This window comes from Cylas formicarius, unplaced genomic scaffold (genome assembly GCF_029955315.1).
Source record: "Cylas formicarius isolate icCylForm1 unplaced genomic scaffold, icCylForm1.1 PGA_scaffold_10__41_contigs__length_53128322, whole genome shotgun sequence".
Classification (NCBI taxonomy): domain Eukaryota; kingdom Metazoa; phylum Arthropoda; class Insecta; order Coleoptera; family Brentidae; genus Cylas; species Cylas formicarius.
The window spans coordinates 49,556,293-49,568,395 of NW_026844214.1; the positions used below are offsets into that span (position 1 = coordinate 49,556,293).

Consider the following 12,103-nt stretch of genomic DNA (forward strand, 5'->3'; position numbering starts at 1 on the left):
TCCAAACATTCCTCCTAATAGCGTCATTGTAATAGACAATGCAAGTTATCACAGTAGACAGTTGACTAAAACCCCTTCCTCATGTGACACAAAAGCAACAATCCAAAACTACATGTATAATAACGACATTTATTTTCACGAAGATTATACCAAAAAGCAAATAATTGAGGTTCTACAAAGCTTGAACCTACAGAAGGAATACGTGTGTGATAATTATGCAAAAAATCTAGGGCTAGGTAAGGCTTCCACCTTACCACTGTATATTTAATCCCATTCAACACGTTTGGCACCAACTGAAGTCTGTCGTTCGTCGTAACAATGTTTTTCCCCGTGTTAACTCCAACGTCCTCAAACTTAAGAAACCACAAAATTGGGCAAATTCTGTTAAACATATAGAAAAAGCAGAACAATCGTATATCCATATTGCAAATAATATAGAACAAATAATAATTAGAACAGGAGATGATAGCGATAGTGATACTGATACATTATGTGAATAATTTTAAGTAATTTAAGTAGATAGTAAAAATAATTTGTGGTTTTATTTTAAATTTAAACATAAATACATACATAAATAAATAAATATTGTTTAGTATCTTTCCTAACAAAACCCCAAATAATTAAATTTTAAGCAAAGTACGGACCTGTTCGGCCATATTTCATTCTTACAGCTTGCCCGGGTCTTTCCCTAATTCGTATCAGTTAGTCACTTTCTTATATCTATGAACAGACTTTAACAAAGTAAGGAATGTAGGCCTACTTGTAACTAAGTAAGTAAGTAAGTCTCCTACGTTCTCAGAAGTCCTTACCCTAATAATTTAATTACCGAGAACCTCGTCGTCCTAAGTGTTTTTTCTCGTAATAAGCAATTATGTTAATGCCTTTATCGGTATCTATAAAAGCACACCATTGTTTCAATCAGTTCTAATTTGACTTGGTGAATACGGCCAGCATGGCGAGTAAGCTAAAAAATTTTATCCCCAGAATATACTTAAAATCTCTAATAAAGTTGCTTTACTTTAGGAGATAGAACGGGGAGAAAAGAAAAGTGATATGGGACTTCGATACGGACTTACACCGTCGACTGTATCCACGATTTGGAAGTGCAAATAAAAAATCATTCAGGTTGAAGCGGCAGACAGTTCTAGTAAAAAACTAAGAAAGCCAAAATTTGAAGATTTGGATCGGGCAATATTGCAGTGGCTCCAACAGCAACGTCTTAAAAATGTACCACTCTCTGAACAGCTTAGCATTATCGATTTCAAGGCTTCGGAAGGATGACTGGGGAAGACATGGTATAAATTATGGACAGATAAGTGGCAAAGCCCGTAATGTCGACAGAAACGTGACTAACGATTGACTGGAGAAGACGTGGCCAAAACTAGCAGAAAAGTACCCTGCTAACGACATTTTTAATGCTAACGAAACTGGTATTTTTTACAAAATGGCGCCAGATAAAACTCTTCAATTTCGAATAGTGTGTGGTTGGAAAACGTTCTAAAGAACTTATAACAGTGTCACTAGCTGCCAATATGAGTGGGAGAGAAAAAAGAAAGCTAGTCGTGATTGGAAAATCAACTAACGATATTTTAAGAACATCAAGCATTTGTCGGTCACTTACAAGGCAAACAAGGCATGAATGACATCGCAAATTTTTGAGGAGGAGATACGGAAATGGGATGCAGAATTAAAGGGGAGGAAAATATTACATCTCTTAGATAACTGTCCTGCACATCCCCATATTCCAAATGTACGAAATATTAAATTGGCATTTCTTCCAACTGTATTACAGCCGATGGACCAGAGCGTAATAAAAAAGTCTTCAGAGTCGATATTGGAAAAACATTTAATTGGAAACGACCGAGTCCTTAGAAAAATGTTCCATTAATATGCTAGATGCAGTCAACTTTATTAGATAAGCTTGAAAAGAGGTGACAGCAGAAACAATTCAACACTCTTATCGTCATGCAGGACTTATTACTGAGACAGAATGCGAACAGGACTTGGAAGATGACCAGTCACTAAGCCAGTTGATAAAGCAGTTTCAAACAACAATTAGGTTTACAAATGGGGAGTTGCAAGATTTTATGATGATAGATCAAGATTTGCCTACAACAGCAGACTTGACAGATTAAGCCATATTACAACAAGCAAGAAAGGGTGAGGAAGAGCACCAAGAGGAAGAAGAAGATGAACAAGTTGATCTGGGACCACCACCAACCATTCAACAAGCCCTATATTCAGTTAACCTGCTAGTACGAGATCCGCATTGGCATACTAAAAATTCAAAAGAAAAAGATGGATTATTTGAAACATTAAATGTAGTTCTTAATTACTTATATAAAATGTTCCTAAGTAGATGTTAAAATATGTATAAAAAATAATTAAATATTACAGAACACATATGCGTATTGTTAATTTTTCAAGTGCATATAACATATAAGAAGCAGTTCCTTCAATTTCGCTTTGTACTAATTTCGGTTGATGTTGATAATTGATCGCGCGACCGTCAGTCCGTGAAAATCCCGCATCGAAAAATCACTTTTTCATTCCGTTTCGATCAGTTTAATTTTCAAGGAAACTTTGTTGTTGCGAACGGAATGTCGCGCACTACAATTTTATTACAGTCCGCGACCGATAGTCCATCGAGTCGGTTGCATTTTTTTCCCGTACGGATCATTATTATTGCGATCGATAGACCACTTTTTTTTTTCGAAAATGTAATTATTTTTTCGATTTTTTTTTTATCCGTTAAGGGAGATTGTCGATACGGTGGAAAATTCGATATGTGAAAACAGTCTGTACAAAACGTCCGAAAAAGGTGAGTGGAGTGTGTAATGGAACATTTAAATTTTTTCAATTTTTTTCATATGCGATTCGCTTGGTGATCACTGGCGGAAAGATGCAAGCCAAAATACAATTATGCAATTTTGAACGTTAATGTTATTTTAAATGAGGCCAGAACTATTTTCTTTTAATTAAACCAGTTCTTCAGGAATCCTATAATTTTTTATCACAAACCTATTTTAATAGATATCTATGAAACAAAAAAAAATAATAATAATTTTTTTTGTTCATAGTTACACTTCATACTTAGACAGCAAATTGCAAAATATAAAAATATTATTTGCGATTAAAAAAAAATGTAAAATACAATTAATAATTAAATATTCGTAAATAATTCGTAAATTAACAAGCCATTCTTTGCAATTATAAGAACAGTTGATGGCTAAATATTTCTCAAACTTTCCCAAAAAAAGATTATATATTTTATCTGTAAACGTAGCTTCAAAAATAAAAAAAAAAACTTTGCTCAACATCCGAATTTCGAAATGTGTTTCCAATGTATACAAATGCGAAATTAGTGAAATTGCCCATAAAAACTTCTAAAATATATTTTAGGACTTTGATTTCAAATACTCTCAATTTTTTTTATGGCCGCAGCCCCAACAGCGCCTGAAACTTTTTTACTAACTTTTTAAAGCCACTGAATTTTTAAAAGAAACAGAGGCAGCCTCCAATTTGCACAAAAAATAATTTGTTTAGAGAATTAGTAAATTTTCTCTCTTTTAACTTTTTAATGTTAATTAATTTTGTACCATTCAGTTTTTATTCTGTCCATCATTTGTCATTATATCCTAGTCGAAGTTTCCATAAATTTATATATATATATATATATATATATATATATATATATATATATATATATATATATATATATATATATATATATATATATATATATATATATATATATATTAATATTTAAGGTAAATTTGTAAAATAATTTAATCGTTGAAACATGTAATTCTAAGTTTTCAGCATGAAATGTAGCAGCGGTTGGGTGTAGTGTGTTCTTTATAAAATTGAACACGTAAAAGTGTTTTTGGAAATATTTTTTTCTGCCACCCTATTGATACCATGAGTCAAACAAGTAGCACGAAATAAGTTAGAATAAAATGTTTTTTAAATTTTGTGCTGCCTTAACCATATATGTTGCAGCATCCGGTAAAAGGAGTGTGAATTTTTCTGTGGGAACACTGTTGATCAAAGAAAGTTGGTTAATATTTCTTGAACAAATCTGGTTACGCTTAAATTGTTGGGTTTTTCCAATTGTTTGAATGCAATTAAATAGGATCTACCATAACTGGTGGAAATAATTGGTTTCCCCTAAGACTCCTATTATTGTGTGTGCAATATATCTCCCAGTTGTTTCATCAACCACAATAGTATATTATGGGACAAGTGCGGTAAACAGCATTTGAGATAAGAGTTTATTTGGCACGAGCGGAGCGAGTGTTTAATAAACTAGTCACTATCTAAACTAGTCTAGTAGTCTTATTCTGTTCTTAAATAATATATAATAGTATATTATGCAACAAGTGACTGACTGACTCGCGAATTTATTTGACACGAGCGGGGCGAGTGTTTAATAAATGAGTGACTTAAAAAGTTTACCTAACGTGTTACATATGAGAGCAGCGCCAAAATTTCCCGGCCTGAATATGAAAGAAACAAAATAGAGTCACAATTTTTTATTATTTTTCACTAAAATCCCCCTTAACTTCAATACACTTATTACATCTATTTATTAACAACTCAATCCCTGTAAAAAAATTATTTTGGTTTGTCTACAAAATGAGCTAAAACAGCCTCTTTTAACTCAACTGCGTCTTTAAACCGCCGTCCACGTAAGTCCTTTTTCAAATATTCAAACAAATAATAGTCGCTCGGGGTCATATTTGGACTATAGGGAGGATGATCTATCTGTTGGAACCCACACTCTAAAATGGCAGCTTGTACAATACCAGCAGTATCGACAGGTGCATTATCGTGCAAAAGACGCACGCTTCTGGTCAGTTTTCCTCGACGTTTTATACGTATGCAGTCTCGCAATTTATGTAATTAGTTTCTTTAAAATCTGTCAAAAGAATTCCTTCACAATCCCAAAAGATCGTGGCCATCACCTTTTTTGTTGACTGGCAGACTCTGAATTTTCTTGGAGGTGCTTCATCCTTACGACGCCACTCCATTGATTCTTTTTTCGATAGAGGGTCATAATACACAACCATAGTTTCATCTCCCGTCACAATAGTTTCTTTCTATCACTGGCTTCGGTTCCGACCCACAGAGTTCCAAAAAAGACCGCGCACACTCGACACGGCGTTGTTTATGTTTATGTTTTCCTTTGATATTTTTAAAATCATGCCCCGATCTTTGTAAGCCACCCTTTTTGCTATAAAACAATCCACCTTAACTGGTACTGGAAAATTGCCCATTTTGAAATCCACTTCGGAAAATTGTTTGAGTCACTTGTTTTGGAGCAATTATTCTTTATTGTTAAGGGGCGTATTGACCCGAATCGGCACGAATTTTTTCGTAAAAGATCAATCTTAACTAATTTGGTACCGGTTGTTGAGCAAGTGAGTGACAATATGGAGCAGGGGCTCGAGACTTGTGCCGTTTACACCGACTTCTCCAAAGTTTTTGATAAAATACACCACCCAACTCTTGCCCTGAAACTGAAGAATTTCGGTGTGCACGGTGTTTTACTCGCCCTCCTTAAGAGTTGTGCGAGCGATCTCAGTATGTTGTTGTAAATGGGATAAAATTAAAGAGAACAAATATAACTTCCGGGGTACCTGAGGGGTCGCATTTGGGTCCCTTATTGTTTTCCATTTTCCTGTATGATGTTGGCCAGTGCTTTTTATATAGTACTTACTCCTTGTACGCAGATGATCTAAAAATTTCAAAATCGGTTCACTCGGCGGCAGACCATGCATTGTTGAAGAGAGATTTATCAAATGTTGAAGAATATTGTTTTCAAAAAAATTACCACATTTGCAAATTACCGAGGTAACTACAAACTGAACTTCTCGGACTCTGTAAAGGATATTCCATTGAATTCGGGTCTTCTTTTTGAGATGCACCCAGAAAACATTGGTCAAAAGGCTCTTAAGAGCCTTGGATTTATTCTACGGGTGACGAAGTGGTTTAATAATAAAAAATCTTTAATAATACTTTTTCACAGTCTTGTTGGAATATGCTACATCAGTCTGAAATGGTTGGAGAGTGTACAACGAAAATTTGTAAATGCTATAAATTATATATTTAATAGACAGTGACATTTTTTTTAGTCATACTGAAAACCTTCATTTCTATTGTATGCAGTATTTGGAAAATCGTAGAACAAATTTTGATTTGCTATTTCTTTATAAAGTTGGTCACATTTTGATTGAATCTCCTTTTGTTTTTGAAAAAACATACTTCTAACTCTCCAATTATCAGATGTACCCGTACTTATAGCAGGGTAGAGAACGCGTTTCCGGATCTTGACCTATTTGCTCTGACCTTTGAAGCTTTTAAACGACACTTAAGACGGTACACCAATTAACATACTGTAAAAAAAAACTGTAATTAGTTCATAATTAGATTTAGCTTGTAAAAAATAACTTAAACTAATTCACTGACAAAGTGTCTCTTTTTGTGACCTTTTGTGGTTTTCTTTTATTGGGCAGCTGCGTCTCTCTGTAAAAAAGACTTGTTTATAAATAAATAAATATCATTTACGGTTTGCTTGTAAATGACTACAACACTACCTTTACGTACAGTTGACTCGTACGGTATGTTAAATTTACAAAATTTTATCAAAAATGGCGGTCGCCTCATTTTTTAAGTGGTATATTGGTTTCAATGAATGAATGAATGAATACAATCCGCAAAAGCAATAATTAATTTTTGTTTACAGGCTTTAAATCTACATTACAATTGTTGACATTAGCTATCAATAATTTCCTTGAATACGTAATTTATAGAAGCCGAAATTTCCTATTATATATCTTTGTCTTTTTACCATAGTTTTTGGAAATGTCCGAAGTGGTTCGGATCCGTGGGACAAGAAACTCACGTGGTAAACTGGCATTTTCCGCACGCTAGATCGGTGTATAATTATGTATTTTACAGAAAGGAGTGGAAAAATAATTTATTAAAATTTTAAATAACTGTGTCAAATTGTTCCTGAAATGTTAAGAACGTTTCAGTAGCTGAAGTTAGATTGACCATAGAGAACAGAAGAAATATGGCTCTAATTTTTTAATTTTCTGTTACAAAACAGATCGTCTATAGAGTAGAAACGGCAGCTCACAAGTAGCTTTCGTAGCTTAATAATGAGCGATTCGCAGGAAACCCATAACTTTAAAATTAATACCAGCTTTCAGCGGTTGGTTTTTGTGCAGGTGAGTGTGTTTCAAGGTGCACCTACATGACCGTCAGACACACTGGACAGAGAGAAACACAATTCACACAATATCAAAGATACTAAAAATTACCGCCCCTTTGAACCATTATCTCTTTTAATTCTATGACTCTATTCGTTTATAAGGAAGCAGTAAATCACAATAAGATGCACTAAATTCTCTACTATCGGAAAAAATGCATGTTTTGGTTAGTTCTTTTTTGCACTTAACTACACTTAAAGTGCAAAAATTGAGCTGAAAACAGTTATCAGCTGAATTGTATTTTCCGTTCGGCCATAAATTTCTGGTTATTTTGGCATAACACCTCCCTATACCTATCTCGGGCGGAGCCAACATTTTCGCTATAATTTGAGAAGATATCTTGGAATTCTGTCGCGCAGACAAGTTCACATTATAAACAAAATTATTTTCAAATTCAAATAGTATACGAGTATTATCTTCTTATACACCACATGACAACCATAGTTTGGGATTGTGTTTCTGTTACACGAAATGCTATTCTAACGGAGCTACAAATCCCTTTAATTTTGGTTTTATTACTTTTTATTTATTTATATTTTGTTTTATTGAATGCGTTTTTCAAAATGTTAAAATGCTGTTAGAATTGAAGCAAGTATTATTATTATTATTAACAGGATGTTTCGATGAATTTGTTTATTTTTGACCAACAAAGTGGCCAAATAATAGCAAAAACATGCGGATAGACCACTAGGATACATAATGCTTTGCATTACATATTGCATTCGGTTGATAAGATAATTCGTGATTTGTTGAACGTTATGGAATAATAATAATAGTTATGTTGATGATATCGTTGTAGGTTAGCACCCTAGAATTCTATAAAGTAACTTAAGCTTAAAAGAAAAAGTAAATTTTTCAAAATTCAATGTTAATATAATATAAAACTCAAAATATACATTCTTTAAAAAAGGAATGAAGCTATGGCTCAAGGTGCTACAGGTGCATTTCTGACGCTTCTGAGTTCAATATTTTCAAATAGAGAAAATCGAGTACTTTCTTATTTTGTTGATCTTATTTGACGAGTTATGAGCAAAATTTACCTTCAATTTTTAACATTACAATTTTCATACTCTGATAAATTATAATATCCTCATCTTATCTAGTTGGCCTTGACTTGAGCAGACAGATAACCTCGGGATGTAAAAAAAAGGGTGCCGCCAGTACTCCCTTTTTATTCCTCATAAATGATATTATTTTTGTGATTAAGGTGTTCCCTATGTGGTTTAAACACTATGATTCCTGGTCAAGATGGTAAATAGTGCATGCAATTAGATCTAGATATTTTAATAGTATATTATGCAACAAGTGCGGTAAACGGCATTTGACTCACGAATAATACGTTCAGTAAATTCAAATGCCGTTTACCGCACTTGTTATTGGATTACTAAATTTCGTGCCATTCAAACAATAGTATATTATGCAACAAGTGCGGTATTTGACTCGCGAGTTTCTTTGATCGGGTCTGCTATTGTTGTCTCTTTTTATCTGTGTACGTCAGACAGAGAGAGATGTACTATGTATATAACGCGTGAGTTACAAAGTTTATTGAACGTGGCCAAAACTAGCAGATGTTTTAAGAAAATCTACGATGTTTTAAGAACATCAATCATTTGCCGGTCACTTACAAGCAAAAAGGCAGAATTAAAGGGGAGGAAAATGTTACTTCTCTTAGATAACTGCCTTACACATCCTCACATTCCAAATCTACGGAATAATGAATTGGCATTTCTTCCAGCCGAAACAGCAATAGCCGATGGACCAGAGCGTAATAAAAAGTCTTAAGAGTCTATACAGGAAAAACATTTTACACTCGTCATGCAGGAATTATTACAGTTTCAAACAACAACTACATTTACAAGTGAGAAGTTGCAAGATTTTATGGTGATAGATCAGGATATGCCTACAACAGCAGACTTGACCGTGGAAGCCATATTACAACAAGCAAGAAAGGATGAGGAAGAGCACCAAGAGGATGAAGAAGTTGATCTGGAATAAAAAAAACTTGCTTCTTATAAAAACAAAAACTAAAGAAGGTTACAGGTGTGAAATTCGATTTAAAATCATATTAATCATGCTGGATGATAGTTCAACATTTTAAGCTAGAAAAATTCAACGTTGAAATGCATCATTCGTAACTAATTGTCTTTCTAACATTATATTTCATATCAAGTGCTGATAAAGTCGTAGCACGTTCCTAGGCCTAAGTTTAACCGAATTTTGGCGAGGCTTCTGGCCGTTGTGGTCCACTCTACCTTATTTATAATTACAATTATTTATTTCAAAGAATTTAATATAAAAAACCGTTACTGATTAGTAACTGTTTTTCTAAAGCTCTGGCTTTAGACTAGATCCATTGAATTATCAAAAAAATAACACTTTCGATGAATTAATTATGAGTCGGTTATAGTAATATGGCATAGCTTTTTTTTAGCATTTTTAAGCGATCCATTTTACTCCTGGTATCAGGCAAAGGGCTAGTTATTTGTACAACTAGAATTTATAATTATAATAAAGAAAAAAAATTTTGGGCAATTTTTGAGGTGGGCCACGCCTTACCCTAGGACTGCTTATAGTACGCGTGTGTATCTTCCTTGTAATACTATATTTTCATTATTTTTCTCTTATTTATATATTTTCTGTGATTTGATGTAAACCTGTTGAAAATAATTTTTATTATTATTATTACAATATATATATATATATATATATATATATATATATATATATATATATATATATATATATATATATATATATATATATATATATATATATATATATATATATATATATATATATATATATATATATATATATATATATATATATATATATATATATATATATATATATATATATATATATATATATATATATATTTATATATGTATGTATATTTATATATATTTATATATGTATGTATATTTATATATATTAACTAAACGACGTATCAAAAGATGCTTCGATATTAGCAAATAGAGAACATTACCCAAATATTTATATTACAAAAATTGTAGACAATTATTTAGCGTTTTACGATTTGGATTAGGTAAAAGCAATTATGTTAAAGTGTTTAAAATATCAAATTAAATGATTAAACGTCACGTGCACGCTTCATTAAGCTCCGTTATATGTTTATTAGGCAAAACAGTTGGTGCGTTCCACCACTTTAATTTTCTAACTAACCGGAAGTGACCCCCAAATTTCTTGCTTCATTAAAATGATTAATGTTGCTTAATAAGTTTGATTTTCATTTTACTAAAAATACTATGGAGGCATTTTAAACAAATAACTGGCTTAAAAGTTCTTGAAGCAATAATAAAAACAATGGGCAATGAAATAGTGTTTAATTTCCGAGCTAATCACAAAATCTGTGAGGTGGATCGCAAACATTTTCGGCAATTTTTTTTTAAACAGATACAAATATTGGTACCAGTGTCATTACCATCATTCCGTTATTACAGATAATTTTTTTAAGCAAACCGCGATAAGGAATAAGATAAAAAGCTAAAATGCTATTTCAAGTCTTCGCGAAGTTTCTACTATACTTGTTTACTGTCTTATGATGTCACTGAGATGGCGGTTTGCTTTTCTTTCTCTCATAAATACATAAATAAATTAAGTTTTCTGTGGATTTTATAACTTGAAATTATTCCTTCTCAAATAGAGTATCGCATTTGATTGGATTTCAGTTGAAATATGTATCCGTTTATTATCAATGGTACCTTAACTCGGGGGGTAAGAAATATCAGAAACACTTAGAGACCAAAGATTGCTTGTATTCACTTATGCTTTTGAAATATTATATTGTCATACGGGGTATTCAGTCCAGTCCGTCGCTTAAATGGAACCAAAGTAACGTAAATATAAAACGCAAAAATAACCTAGCTTTATTTTATTTATTTATTTGTTAATATTTATTTATTTATTTATTTTAACCTGCGAAAATAGCAAAAATATGATTTCAGCTTAGTGGACTTTAGTATCGCTGCGTTTATTTTCCACCAAGTTGGCCATGCAAGCGTATGTCAAGTTTAAAATGAATTACTTTACAAATAGTGATAAGTATGATGTTAAAGTGTTTTATTCTCTGCCGTAGAAACGAGGCAAAAATAGAAGAAATGTATTTAACCGTATTAACCGGGTCACTTGTCACTTGCCACCTACGGGAGTTTTGCTAAGGTGAAAATAATCTTTATCGGCATTGCCAGGGACTTCAGAATGGCGATACTGTTAGAGGATTGGCATTGTGAAAGTGGTTTATTCATAAAAACGAGATACCAAATTTTTTCTTGAAAGTCCTTCGGTCGGAGGACAACACAACACAACTAACACTGACTGCTCACAATGGTTACTGGGATACACTGACATGGCCAACTCGATAGAAAATAAACGCAGCGATATCAAAGTATGAAATTTTATTTTTGTTATTTTTACGGATTTATCTTGACCAAACATAATTGTATTACACCTAGTTGAAAAGCATTCCTTAAGGGGGTTCTGAAAATGCCGAAATTCGATATGGCGCCGATAACGAAAACAAAAGTTGATTTCGGCCGCACGCAACATAGTAGGCCTAAATTTTTTTAAATACATTTTTAGCATCACCGTGTCCGTTTACCAATTTTCCTTTTCAGCCTGTATCTACGGGGTATCGATTTAAAATAAAACAAAGCTAGATTATTTTTTGGCATAGGCATACGCACAGTTTCCGATATCCGATTTTGGATATTTTTAGTTATTTTACGCGGTTTACACGAAACTGCGCTACTTTTTTTGTGAAATTAAAGATGCCGTCAACAAAATTATCATTATTTTTTACATTA

At 32.7% G+C, this 12,103-nt stretch overlaps 1 protein-coding gene across 1 annotated transcript in view; it reads left to right on the forward strand.

The window, feature by feature from the left end:
• Positions 1 to 2,607: 2,607 nt before the first annotated feature.
• Positions 2,608 to 12,103, forward strand: part of LOC132708231 (fatty acid 2-hydroxylase) — a 50,151-nt gene continuing 40,655 nt past the window's right edge. Inside the window, exon 1 of the mRNA XM_060680407.1 lies at positions 2,608 to 2,821. The gene's annotated coding sequence lies outside the window, so the exon portion shown is untranslated. The remainder of the gene's footprint in view (positions 2,822 to 12,103) is intronic.